The sequence below is a fragment of the Mastomys coucha genome, unplaced genomic scaffold, assembly GCF_008632895.1.
Source record: "Mastomys coucha isolate ucsf_1 unplaced genomic scaffold, UCSF_Mcou_1 pScaffold22, whole genome shotgun sequence".
NCBI lineage: Eukaryota > Metazoa > Chordata > Mammalia > Rodentia > Muridae > Mastomys > Mastomys coucha.
Window position 1 is genome coordinate 141,858,473 of NW_022196905.1, and position 14,482 is coordinate 141,872,954.

At 40.6% G+C, this 14,482-nt stretch overlaps 1 protein-coding gene and 1 non-coding gene across 2 annotated transcripts in view; both read left to right on the forward strand.

Moving 5' to 3' along the window:
* The window catches only part of Pan3 (poly(A) specific ribonuclease subunit PAN3), a 123,272-nt gene that overhangs the window by 44,862 nt on the left and 63,928 nt on the right, over positions 1–14,482 (forward strand). The gene's annotated exons all lie outside the window — the stretch shown is intronic.
* Positions 9,020–9,162, forward strand: LOC116071766. The gene has a single exon (XR_004111135.1). It is a non-coding gene; the product is annotated as a small nucleolar RNA SNORA48 (small nucleolar RNA).

Below are 14,482 nucleotides of genomic sequence, written 5' to 3' on the forward strand. Positions count from 1 at the left end.
GCCCTGGCTGTCCTGGAACTCACTCTGTAGACCAGGCTGACTTTGAACTCAGAAATCCACCTGCCTCTACCTCCCCAGTGCTGGGACTAAAGGCGTGCGCCACCACCGCCCAGCTTCCTGCCTATGTTTCTTGTTCACTCTACTTAGTTTGTCATCAAGTTCTTTGCTTTAGTGTAAAGCTTTTTCTTCTTGTTTCCATCTTGAAGTTCTTGTGTGGAAACTTGGTGAACGTATAGAAAGTCACCTGTTTCTGCTTCCCAAGTGTTGTGATGAAAGGCCAGTGCCACCATGCCCAGTTTCTTATTCATTCTTTAAACCAAACATTTTGTTTTCTGTAATTTTTTTTTTTTTGGCTGTCCCAACCCTGGAACTGTTAGAGGTTGAGCATTGAGATTCGGTACACAGCATGGATTGGGTATTGAGGAGATGGCCACATAGCACAACTGCTGAGATTAAAGCTGTGCACAAGTACAATTGGCAAAACTAAATGTTTGCCTTTTAGTACTGTGAATGTAGTACTACTTCTTAGGGGATGAGAACTACTGAGGTTTTCCTGCTGATAACTGAAGGATGAAAAATCTGACAATATACGTTACTGTTGTATTAAATATAACAGTTGAGTTCTCCCCATTTGACAAACGGAAAACTGCTTTAGGAAAAAAAACAGTTGTAATTAATCAAGATCTAAATCTTGAGTTTTTTTTTTAATCATACTGTCTGTTTTTATCCCTGCTTTTTGATAATCTGCTTGTAGTACCTCTCCTGTTTTTGGTTTTCATGATTCTGACCTATTTATACCTTTCACTTAAGTGTCTGAACATTCTTTTTTAAAAAAGATTTATTTATTACTATTCATAAGTACACTGTAGTTGTCTTCAGATGCACCAGAAGAGGGCGTCAGATCTCACAGATGGTTGTGAGCCAACATGTGGTTGCTGGGATTTGAACTTAGTACCTTCAGAAATTGCAATCAGTGTTCTCAGCCGTTGAGCCATGTCTTCAGCCCATGTCTGAACAGCCAGCAATGTGTTGCTGGCTTCCTTTTCTGGGCCATCCTGTCTGTCTATATGCATTGTGTTTTACTTGGATGGGCTCTTGCTTTTCTTGGGAGGAAGGTGGTTTATAAAACACAGACACTAAAACATGTTACTGAGTCTCGGTATCTCTGTCACCCTGTATCATTGTAAGTGGAGCCTGGAAATGTTCCTTTTCTCTCAGGAGATGGTGCTAATGTGGGCTTCCCTGGAAGCACTGTTCAGTCTGGAGGAAATATACTGTCTCACTGTTCTCTGGTAGTTCTTAGCTAAAAGTTTTTCTCTTTTGGATGATTTTCTTTAATCTGCTTGTTCTTTTTTTATTGGATTGTGTACTATTTGAAGCTATACTTTTTTTTCCTCAAATTATTTGGTCATTATTGTAAACATCACTTTGATTTTCTTTTACTGAGCAGTTATGTGTAATTTTATAGTAATTACTCTAAAACCATATGCATACATAGATGTGTGTGTCATGCATGAATGGGTATATACACCATGTGTATGCTTATGGAACCAGAAGCTGACATTGGTCTCATTCTTCATACCTGTTTGCTTTATTTTAGTTCTTATAAGAATTATTTTAGCTGGGCGATGTTTAGTTCTTATAAGAATTATTTTAGCTGGGCGGTAGTGGCGCGCGCCTTTAATCCCAGCACCTGAGAGGAAGAGGCAGGCAGATATCTGAGTTTGAGGCCAGCCTGGTCTACAGAGTGAGTTCCAGAATAGCCAGGGCTACATAGAGAAACCCTGTCTTGAAAAAACAAAAACCAAAAAAAACAAAAAAAAGAAAAAAAGAATTATTTTATGTGTATGGTTGGATGTTTGCCCGCTGTGTGCTTGGTGACCATGTTTCATCTTGTAAGAATCTGATGCCTACTTGAATGACAGGATTGAGAGATGTAAAGCTCTACAAAATTTTTGTGGCATTAGAAATTAGAACTTGCCTAAAAGTATTGATGTATTAAAACCATGTTCATGTTGCCTCAGAAGCTTTAAAATAATTATGAACCATAAGTTTTGCGCATTACTTTGTTAGTATCTTATCTGATAAAATGATGAAATGCATGAAGACTGTTGGGTTTGTTTTGGGTCTGGCATGGCTGCATAAGGGGAGGTGTGACATGGTTCCTGCCCCTGGAGCATCACAGGCCGTTGATCTTCGCGGTCCCCACATGTGCTGAGGGACACTGTTGCCATGAAGCTGATCTGCTGTCTTTACTACTTTGCTTTCAATCTCTCTTTCTGGGGAATATACTTCCTTCATTGCCATAATAAATGAAACAGATGCGGTTCTCAGGAATGAGGAATGGAGGTGGGGGTGGTCATGAGGCTGTGGAGGTGGAGGAGCAGGCCTTCTGCTTGACCTTTAGGACCATGGGAAAGGATCTAGACAACATAACCAGAGAGGCCATAAAAGCCTACATGGTCCTTTGTAGACATAGTTCATTACCAGACTTGGCCTTGAATTTGGAATCATGAGGAGATACACGTACCCTCCGGTCCAGACTGCTGCATTCATTATCCAGGGTGAACTTGGGGACAAGTTAAAGTGGTCTCAAGAAGAAAAGGCATGGATAGAAAAAAATATGACTCTATAAAATGAGTGAATTATAGATGGATTTATCTTATAGGAGAAAGACTTATGTATAATTTAGAAACAAATGTTATTAGAAGGAGTGTATATGAGGCCATTAGAATTGCTAGAATAGGAAGCAAAGATTAGAGAATTAAAAGATGATGGATAAGTATATAAAAAGTTAGTACTTTGTTCTTCTGGCTACTTGGAAGAATTGGAGTTGGTAATGCCTAGAGACATTAGAGAGCTAACTGTGTTACTTAACATAAATTTTAAAACTTTGTAAAGAATCATTTTAGTTTTTATAGTATATCTTCTTTCTGTTTTACATGAAAATAGTTACTAAAGACTACTACCTGCTGTACCAAGAAACCGCAAGAGGTGTGCCCAGCTAGCCGTGAAGAACAGGCTGTGTAAAGCCTGTGAGGAAATGTGCTTTTGCTTTGTGTTTAGTTTCTGCTCTAAGGAAGCAAGGGTTGGGACTATTGATCTGGGATTTATAGAATTTATGTAAATTTAAGAATTTTTAAATATTATGAACAATGACCAAAGCCTTGATGATGTAATTTTAAAAAATAAAAGACTGGGTTTAGGCTCTCTGGTCAGAAAGGAAAAGAAGGAAAATGATGAGAATCCTCAGAGAACAGAGAGAGCACCTGAATTGACAGCTTGCATCTACTACTGACTCTGAGTCATTTTTGAATCAGCACCACTTCCATTCCTGCCTTTCTCAGGACCCTCCTCACGCTGAAGCTGGACCTTGGCAGGTTTGTAAGAGGATACATTTGATTTCCTTGTCTACTTGTCAGTATCTCCTTTGATGCAACTTCACCCTCTTGAGAAGTACTTCATAAGAAGGCTCATGTTAGAGTTTCATGGATCACAAATCCTTCTGTGAATGCTAGCTTTCTCTAACTGGTGCTTCTTTTAAGAGCTCAGAGAAGTTTTTGAAGCTCATTAGATAAGCTTAGGTCTTCAATTACTCACCAAGTTCTAGTGCTACTTCAGGTAGGTTTTAGTCTTTAGGGCCCAGGGATGGGAATATTGTAGATATTGATGGACTAGACTGGAATTAATAAATGCAAGACTTTGCTTATATTAGGTCAAATATTATTAGGTTAGGTTTCTTCGGACTTTGGAGAGTTAGGAAACTGCAGTGTGACTGCAATCCCTTGACGTGAATGCAGTGCTCTCTGCCTCCATCTCCTCAGCACCCTCTCCACCTCACCCATTCCGTTTCCCTGACTCTACCCAACTTGCTGTTTCCCAGTAAGTAATGGCCAGTGGACCTGTGAGACTCTTATTCAGACCCTTCCTTGTAATATCTTGTGTTCTCTCCTTGTACTGTGTGCTTTGGAATCTGCCTTTACTGCTGTTCATAAATCTTCCATTTGGCTTTTCAAGAACTACTTCCTATAGAAAGATTTCTTCCTTCTACCTTATAAATATACCATGTCTATCTCCTATTATTTTGGTAACCAGCAAGAAAGAGTACTACATAAGGAAAGGGTTCATATGTCTAGGCAACTGTGCAGCAGATTTGGGGTCTAGTTCCTACTTGTGTGAGCTACTTTCATGCTTTTCATTCATCCCTTAGCTGAAGATTGCACTTTCACCAGTCACTTGAAAATAATTTTGATAAGGCTACCTACTGGTTAGAAATTAATTGCATTTGTATTAGTTACCTTTTTGTTGCTGTGATAAATACCATGCCCAAAAGCAATTTAGTAAAGAAAGGATTCATTTTGGCTTATGGTTCTAGAGGGGTAGAGTACATTAGCAGTGAGGAGGGCATGTTAGTCAGCAAGCATATAACATTTTCATCTACACACATGGGAAGCAGAGAACAGGAAACGTGGTGAGTCTATAAAATTTCAAAGCCTGCCCTTAGTGGCATATTTCCTTTATCAAAGGCTCCAGTTTCTAAAGATTCTATACCCCCACTCCTTAACGGTACCACCAGCTAGCTAGAGCTAAGTGTTCAAGTGCATGAGCCTGTAGTGTATCAGCTCTCAACATATGGGTCTTGACCTCTTTGGGGAGTATTTTTTTAACAGAAGGACCCTTCTGTAGGGGTAGCCTTATACCTTCTGCATATCAGATATTTTACATTACAGTTTTTAACAGCAAAGTTACAGTTAGGAAATAGCAACAAAGTTAATTTTATGGTGGAAAGTCACCACAACATAAGGAACTGTATCATGGGAAGGTTGAGAACCACTGCTGTAGGGGAACATTTCTTATTCAACCAACTACATTCTTCTCCGTATCATCCATAGGCATGGCCATATCATGATGCAGATAGATTTAGTTTAATTTTAGATGCCCTTATAGTGTTTGACAATTTCAACACTGTTCAAAAGACCAAAGGCTCTTCTGACACAATGATCTCTTAACTGTCTTTTTTTAAATTAGAAAACAAATTATATACTTCCAACATAATGGCATAGAATATACCATAAAAGTGGGAGCACAGCCAGGAAAAACTGGACCAAGACAAGGCTGAAACCCAGAAGGGCAAATACAAAATTCTGTAGCTCCATGCCTGGTGTCTCGGTTCAGTTGCAAAGGGTTTATTACTTAGATGACTCCACTTCTGGCTTCGTTATTTGCAACATGCATCTCTTTTTTGGGCTCGTTCTACTTTCTATCTGCACTATGAAGAAGAAAGATGAGTTAGTGTCAGAAGTAGAAGGAGGGTTAGGGGCCAGGGCAAAAAGAAAAGACAAGGGTTTTCAAATACAAAGCTAATGAAGAGCAGACTAAGGGAAATAGAATGTCACTGGTGTAATTTCAGGAGAGCGCTAATAAAGTGGTGTGGTGGCTGAATGTGGCACTGGTCACTGCTGATTACTCTTATGTAGGGTAACAACAATGAAGAACAATGAGTAGGGCAGGGAGAAATAAACGTGCTTACTGTAGCAGCATGCATGTAGCACATGACTTGGTTGTACCATTACATTTTTCCTGTACAGCAGCACATAGTGTAGTGTTCTCTCCCTGCCCCACTTGATTCTCTTGCTTCCTTATAGATCCCTTTGCAGGTCGCACACCTTCAGTATTTGGCCTGCTTTAATCACATTTGATTCCCTAATCCTTCCTTCTAGTCTCCTGTAGTCACTCTTATATAGTATATTATTAGCTTTTTATAGGAACTGTTTATGTGTATGGCCCAGAACATTGAACTGAGTATCAGTATATTCTCCCTCAAACAACACAGTTGTACACAGTCATAAATAACTGTGAGCACTGCCTAGCTTGGTTATAAATACCTGTCGGTGTCGTGTCTGGTCTCCTTTGTGGTTTCCTCTAGACTCTGCTGTCTTTGTCATGTTCTTCTTCCACTAAGAACTCTTTGTGTCCTTCTAAGTTACCTTCATTTTTACTGTTACTGATGGTTTCTTACTTTGTTTCCTGTTCTTCGTCTTACTCTTAAGTACCTTCTTTTTTTTATCTGATCTTGCTCCTCTCATCTTTGCCCATCAGTTTATTATTAAGGAAGAAAAGTTGAGGTCTTCTGCCCATGTTCTAGCTTACTACCAAAGCCTGTTGAAAGACCATGCTCCTCAGGCTTCCCTGCCTTTGAACCTCCTTTTTAGACATTGACATTACTTGGCATACCCTTTATGTCCAACTTGGTTTAACTAACTTGTCCTTTCATATTTAAACCACTCTATAGTCTGATGTTATAGCATTAGACACCTGCTTTCCCCCTCGAACTTAACTGTACTATACTCAATTATTTATATCACAGCCATGTAGGCAAATTGTAGGTAGTATAGTGTGTAGGTACTTGTGTTAAGAGTCATGGTTGTTCTGGGCTCTTGGGAATAGAGACTTGCACTTGGATATATTCTCTGTGGAATTCTGCCCTGTGAACTTTGAAGCACAGTACCTATGTCTGTGCCTACAGTACCAGCCATTGTGCTCAGAATGGCTCATGTACTGTTAAATGACCAAACCCTGTGAGTGAGAATTAGCCAGGTGCATATTTGGCCTGTGAGTGCTGAAATGTAGAGCTTTTTTATATTTTGTTAACCTTATCCTTGGTATAGTTTTATGACAAAATGTCATTGTGGAAAGAATTGAAAGTCTTAATGTATTTTGTGGATTAAATATAGCTGAATTCCTGGTTAGGAAAAAGTGCTTCTAAATAAATCTGCTTTTTTTGTGGAATGGGACAGATAGGGTTAACTATTAGTCATTGTGGATAGAATGTACACACAGTTCCTGTCGATGAAGTTGTACCTGCATGGGACATTCTTCTCGAATACCTGGGGTACTGGCTTTCTGGATGGCATACTACTGAGACTCCCTCTGACAGTGAGCTAGGTGGCATGCTTTGTGACTATTAGGAGGATTGTTGTATGTATTTACAGAGGCTTTGAAGTAAGAATGGCCGTGATAGGTGTGAAGTTCTTTCTTAAATGCACAGTGAGGCCACTGGTCTCATTTGACGTGTTCCAATTGTATTTGGATTGCTGGCACACTACCACTGTTTAGCAAAGACATGCAAATAAAATAGAATGGTGTGGGTGGCTTTGTGTAATCTTATATACCATTTACAACTTTCTAAAGTATGCTTTTGAAAATATTCAGATGTGAGAGAAGTACAAAAGAGAAATTAAAAAAAATGCGTTCAGTCTTCTCACAACCTAGAGGCAGCATTTTTGCAAATATTTTCTGACGAACCCTTATATTTGTCATATATCTGCGTGTATATACACTCTCAGTCCCCTTTGTAAGTATGAGCAAGCCACTTTAAAACATAGCAGTTTATCATTGCCTATGGTTTTTAAACTTTTTCTTTCTTTCTTTCTTTCTTTCTTTCTTTCTTTCTTTCTTTCTTTCTTTCTTTTTTTTTGTTTTTTTTTTTTGTTGTTTTTTGTTTTGCTTTTTTCGGGACAGGATTTCTCTGTATAGCCCTGGCTGCCCTGGAACTCACTCTGTAGACCAGGCTGGCCTCAAACTCAGAAATCCACCTGCCTCTGCTTCCCAAGCGCTGGGATTAAAGGCGTGCACCACCACTGCCCAGGTGGTTTTTAAACTTTTATTTTGTTTTACTTCTGCTATCCATGCTAGTTAGAAATACATCAGCCCACATAACTTTTGGTGCTATACACTGTTGTCTGTACCATAATCCTTATTGCTAGATCCCTGTTGGTATTTCTTTGTTATTTCTAACCCCCTTCTCACACACCCCCACCCTCCACTTTTTTTCCCCTAAAGCAGAATGAACATAGGCTTGTTACGGAAAAGTTGGAGGGGCTACAGGAGAAAAATACCTGTCACTTACTTCTGTCTTAGTCACTATGCTATTGCTGTGAAGAGACACCATGCATTTTACTTAATTGGTAAAACTTGGCTCGAATAATCCACAAGTTTAGTATATTTTGATAATCTTAACCATATTTAATACACTTTAAACAAGGAGAAATAGTAAGCCATTAAGAAAACATCTCGTGGGTGGGACATGGTGGCACACGCCTTTAATTCCAGCACTTGGGAGGCAGAGGCAGGTGGATTTCTGAGTTCGAGGCCAGCCTGGACTACAGAGTGAGTTCCAGGACAGCCAGGACTACACAGAGAAACTCTGTCTCAAAAAAACAAAAAAAGAAAGAAAACATCTTGTGGCAATGTAGACTTGCAGGCTTTGGGTAGCCCTGACTTCTCTTTTCCATTTACTCTGCTATTTGTGTGTGTGTGTGTTTCACTTCTAAAAACCAAAAGATTGTGAATGGCACTGAACAGATCCTCATGTTCAAGGCTTCATCTTTTTATGTTTCTAAAGATCATTTTAGCAAGGCAAAATTCCCCAGTTCCCTTCTCCATCCCCCATATACTCAAAAGAATACTTCCCAGAGCTTGCATAACGCTGGAAAAGGTCTTGTTTTCACCAGACAACACAAGGAAGATTTGTTAATTCATGAAGTATTAAATGGGTAAGGGCATTTGCCGTAGTCCTGGGACCAAATTGGGCTTAGAGTGAATGTTATTCCAGGTCTACTAATCAGGCTTAAAGTAAGACTTTAAAAGACCTGTCTAACTACATATTAAGCAATTTAAGCACAACAGGAAACACAAGTTAAAAGTATGTCTAAGAATATAGCACCAAACAAGATAAAAGAACAATTTATCATTCTGTCTACAATAAAGGCAAAGTAAGAAAGACTCATATAGAAAAGAAGTAATCAAAACTTCCAGAAGTGATGCCAAAGTTGTTAGCAGAACAAAATGTCAAGACAGTTCTTAAATCCCATTTCAAATGTTGGAAAGCTAAGAGGGAAGACAAAACATGTCAGTACAGATAGGGAAGATGAGTTAAACTTCTAGATAAGGAAATTAAAGTGTTGGAACTTAAAGCTAGTGTCTGGAGTGAAAAAGAGATCGGACAACCTACTCACCCCACCCCAGCAATAGGCAAAGAGACACCTTGGTGGTGGTGGTGTTCTTATATTAGTCAGGGGCAGAGCAGATGGCTTTCATTTGGTCATCCTAGCTTGATGCTTGGCTTGGTGGCCAATGTAGTGTTATACCTAGGAATCATAAAAATCAAACCAAACCAAATCAAATCTAGGCAGTACATCTTGGGAGGAAGACAGAGACCTGCAAAATGCCATGCCACCCACAGACCTGCTCTCCAGCACAGGTGGGCCATAGACATCCACTTGTCATCATACTACACAGCATGGATGGAGGATGTCACCCAGGGGCCCACCAACTGCGCAGCCAGCCTGTAGTGGGAGCCACCACAATTTGCAAGTATGTGGTAGTATGGTAGAAGAAGAAAAGTGGAGCAGCTTGAGCATTATGAAGAGAGATGGGACTGGAGGGTGGAGAGGAGGAGCTTGTTGTGAGTGCCAAGTCCCTCCCAACTGGGGCCATGGTGATGTCCCAGCCCAAGTTGCTACTGAGGGCCATGTCTATGGCTATGTAGTGGTAGGGATCAGTGTCAAAGTTCATGGCCCCTATTGCCACTAGAGACCACATGGGGCAGCTGCTGGGGACCACATAGATATCTAGGGGCTTTGCATAACTGGCTCCCTCTGGAGAGCTGGCTCCATCTCTTGCTGTGGGAGAGTAGGCCCTGTACCTCGCCCAGGCAACACAGTGGAGCTGGCCCTGGTGTCAGGGTTGTAGGGGAAACAGCCCCACCACTTGTCTGCTGTTGGGTGGCATGGGCACAGAGTTGGGGTATGTGTGTGTGTGTGTGTGTGTGTGTGTGTGTGTGTATCCGTCCCCATCTGCCCCATCTGCCTCAGAAGCCCTGAACCTCATCTGGGTGTGTGTGTGTGTGTGTGTGTGTGTGTGTGTGTGTCTGGGTGTGTGTGTGTGTGTGTGTATCCGTCCCCATCTGCCTCAGAAGCCCTGAACCTCATCTGGGCAGCCACTGGTCTAGGGCTGGCTCTGGGGTCATGAGAACAGGAGCACTGTCCTGCCCCCTCTACTGGCTGTAGCACCAGGGAGAGCTGGCCCTGCACCTGGCCTGGGCAATGCAGTGGAGCTGGCCCTGATGGTAAAGGCATGAGTGAGCAAGTCCCAAAGGTATGAGAGCAAGAAAGAAGGCCCAGATCCCTGCGGGCTACAGTGTTTAGAAGAGTATGCCCCACACCTTGACTTGGCAACACAGTGGAGCTGGCTCTGGAGGCATAGGTGCCAGTGAGTTGGCCTTGAGGGCATGAGAACAGGAGAGGTGACTGTCTTCTGTCAGTGTGATGGTGGCATTGGTGACCTATAGCCAGAGAGCAGTGGTAGAGAGCCTGCCCTGGTTGTGTGGAGAACTGTCAGACTGACTAGCTCAGCTGCCACCCTGACCCAGATCCAGGGCTCCAAATTAATTGGCCCATCCCAAAATCTATATCATCTGCAAAATGTTGAGATTTGTGCTATTTCAAAGCTCCAGGATCTTCATGACACAGGGCAACAATAGGATAACCAGGTATAGGATCCAATATTGATGATGGCATAGAAACCAGAGATAGCAAAACAGACTAATGACTCATTACAACAAACATTTGCAAGTGAAGATGTGTGGACCGAGGGATGTACTGTGGGACACACTGTGACATACTATAGCTTTTATTGTTTGTTTGTGGGTGTTTTATTTTGTGGATAAGTTGCAAGGGCAAAGGGTTGATATGAGCAAACAGGGTGATGAATGGGAATGGGATGCATGATGTGAAACTCAACAACAGATCAATAAAAGTTAAAGAGATTGGATAGGAATGATGAGCAGTTGGAGTTTATAGAAGAATGGACTTAAAGACAAGACTACATATGTATGTATATTGTTGTTCCTGAAGAGAGATGGAGTTGTAAAGAAAAAATCATTTTGAGAATTATGGGCAAGCATTTTCTGAACCTGATAAAAAGTTTAAGCCTATAGATGAAATTAGCCCAGAACCACAACCCAAAAAACAGTAAACAAAGGGCACTAAGCTGCACCAGACTAACAGTGCTGGGGGAAGATACAGCTTTGTGTTCCTTCCCACTGGAAACAATGGAAACTATCAGATAGTGTAGCAGCATTTTCTTTTTCATTTGTTTGAGAAAAGGTTTCTTTGGTATGCAGCCCTGGCTGTTCTGGAACTCATATAGACCTGGCTGGCCTCCAGCTTGGAGAGCGCATTAACTCTCCCTGCCTCCTGAGTGTTGGGATTAAAGGTGTGTGCTACCACACATAGCGCAGATAGTATAATAGTATCTTTAATATACAGGAAGCAGAAAAACATGCCATACCAAAGTTCTGCATTTGGGAAAAATATGAAAATGTAATCAAATGAACACTTGTAGAACTTGGTGAAACTCAAGTTAGATTTGTAGTTTAGTTTAAAATGATTACATTAGGCCTAATTATGTGATTTTTGGAGATGTGCTATGGTCATGTAGGTTGTTGCCTCTGGTAAAGGCAGTCTCTCTTGTGACCCATTATTTCAAATTAAAAAATTTCAAGAAGCAAAACAACAGGTGGTGTCTGTGGCAGAGCCCTGTCTAGGATGTGCAAGGCCCTGGTCTGCAAAAACAAATCGAGATTGTTTTCAGACACCCAAAAGCAGAAGAGTCAAGACCTGTAGCCCCAACATAGAGTTAGGCAGTAGGATTGTGGGAAGGATGCCTGCCTGGGCTGCATAGCCAGACCTACTCCTCCTGGGGGTAAAAAAACAAACAAGTAAACAAAAATTTTACCACCAGAAGTAAATCCCCATGGATTCCCTTCTCTGCAGAATCTAAATAGCTACAACTGATACAGAAATAGTATGAGTAAATTATAAGAAAAAAATGGCTCATTTCTTTTTGAAAGAGAATTGGCTGTTCAAAATAATTATAAAATCTGTAGGATTTATAACTTAAAAATGACAATAGTAAAAGTCAGAAGGGAGAAATGGAAATTATACTTTCCTTCTGTTATATCTGAGATATTAATTGAGCTGGATGATAGTGTTGTGGACTGAATTATGCCCGTCTGTCCTCCATTCATATATATTGACACCTAATTCCTCACATGACTGTATGTGGAGATGAGGCCTTTTGGGGATTATTAAGGCTAAATGAGGTCATAGGGTGAAACCCTAGGCCAGTGTACTTGTTAGTTTTATAATAAAGGGATTAGTTTTATAATAAAGGGATGAATATCAGGGATCTGATGTACAGAATTAAGATCTGGGGAGATACAATGAGAAAGCAGCTGTCTAGAAGAGAGAGCCTCAGGAATAACCCGGAGGTAGGGACCACCTTGATCTTGGATGTCTAGCTTGTAAGACTTAGAAAATGGATTTCTGCCGGGCGGTGGTGGCGCATGCCTTTAATTCCAGCACTTGGGAGGCAGAGGCAGACGGATTTGTGAGTTCCAGGACAGCCAGCCAAAGATACACAGAGAAACCCTGTCTCGAAAAACCAAAAAAAAAAAAAAAAAGAAAGAAAAAGATAAAAAAAGAAAATGGATTTCTGTTTGTAGTGTCCAATGTTTGGTTATGGTGGCCTCAACAAACATAAGACCATTTGTGAAAATCTAAAGATACTTGAAAACCTGAGGGAATTGCTACAACAGAAGAACAGAAGTTTAGCTTAATCCATCAAGAGATAAATGAAAAAATACTCAGAGTCAGTGTGGGGGCTACTTAGATGGAACCAGAAGTCAGGTGTTGGCTTTAAACCCAACCCTGTTTCTAACGGTATTAAATCTACATTGTCTGAACATCACAGTAATGGACAGTGTTTCATACTGGATATTAAAAGCTATAATAATGCTAGTAAGAAGCTTGTTTTAGACAGACACTAGGAACGTTGGCACTGTTTGTAAAGAGTGCCTGCTGTGCAAGCATGAGGGCCTGAAATCATAGCCTTAAGCACCTACATAAAAAAAAAAAGTACTTGCCTGCACTGGGCCTAATGGGATAGGTATGATGCAGGTATGATGCTGGGGTTGCTGGCCTGCCAGCGTAGCCAAAAAACAATGAGCTCCAGGTTCAGTGAGAACATTTCTTTTTAGAGCAGTAGAAGAAGAGTCCATACATCTCTTACTGGGCTGCATGAGGGTGTGTCCACCCTACCCCAGGTGATTACAAATATGTTACATAGACATACAAACAAAAAGAAACCTACATTAGATATATGTTGAAGATCCACTATCCTGCTCAAAAGAAAGGTAGGACATTAATACATTATGTGGTGCAAGCTAGACTTTGGAACATAAAATAACACCAAATAAAATGATACCAAGAGGTGCAGTATACCGTTTAGCTGTTAAGGGGATGGACATATCATTCTTTATTGTTGATTTAGCTAATAACAGATGACAAAGCCTGATAGAATTGCAAGGAGAAACAGATAATGATAGGGATGTTAAGGCTGTTTTCTCATTTTATAAGAAGGCAGTGGGAAATAAGAGAGTTGAACAACTCTTAAAAACCAAGTTGACCTAGTTAGTTAGCATTTATAGAATATTCTGCCTGCCAACAGTCAAGTGTGAGTGTGTGTGTGTGTGTGTGTGTGTGTGTGTGTGTGTGTGTGTGTATATGTATATACATATCAAGACCAAAATAAAGACCAATTCTGGATTATTCTGCAAATCTCAATAAAAGTAAAAGAACTCAAATCATAAAATATGATTTGACCATACTAGAATTAGAAATCAATGACATACTTTTAATTAATTAGGGGTCAAAGAAGAAATAAAAAGAAATTGGAAGATGTTTCAAACTGAATAAACATACATCAAAAAATGTAGGATACCATTAAGTTGGCAATAGGGGAGTTTTCCAAAACAAATGTCTCTCTTGGGAAAGATGGGTTTTTACATTAAGTGACTATAGATAGCTTCAGCCTTACAAACTAGGAACCAAATGATAAGTCACACCCAAAGAAAGCAAACTCAGAGCAGAATGAATAGGAAAAAGAAGATTGGAGGTGGGGCAGGGTTGGAGAGATGCCTCAGTGGTTAAGAGCACTTACTGCTTTTATAAAGTGCTAAGGTACTAGTCCCAGGACCCATGTAGGGCAGCCCACAGCCACCTGTAATTCTGCTGGCTTCAGGATCTGATGTTCTGGCCTCTGCTGGCACCCACTCTGATGTCACATTCCCCACTTACTCACACATAGTTAAAAACAAAAAGATAAATGTGGATGTGTGGAGTATATTGCTTTTTTACATCAAGACACACACACACACACACACACACACACACACACACACACACAGAGGAATTTAATGAGATAAAGTGAAGATATCTGAATGACAGACACTAAATTATTTAGATGAGCCCTCAGTGTATTAAATAATTAGGTTTAGTGTGTAGCACAGGGTCTTACTCTGTACCCACACTTGGCCTGGAACTAGCTCTGTAGAGCAGTTGGCTTCAAGCTAATAGCG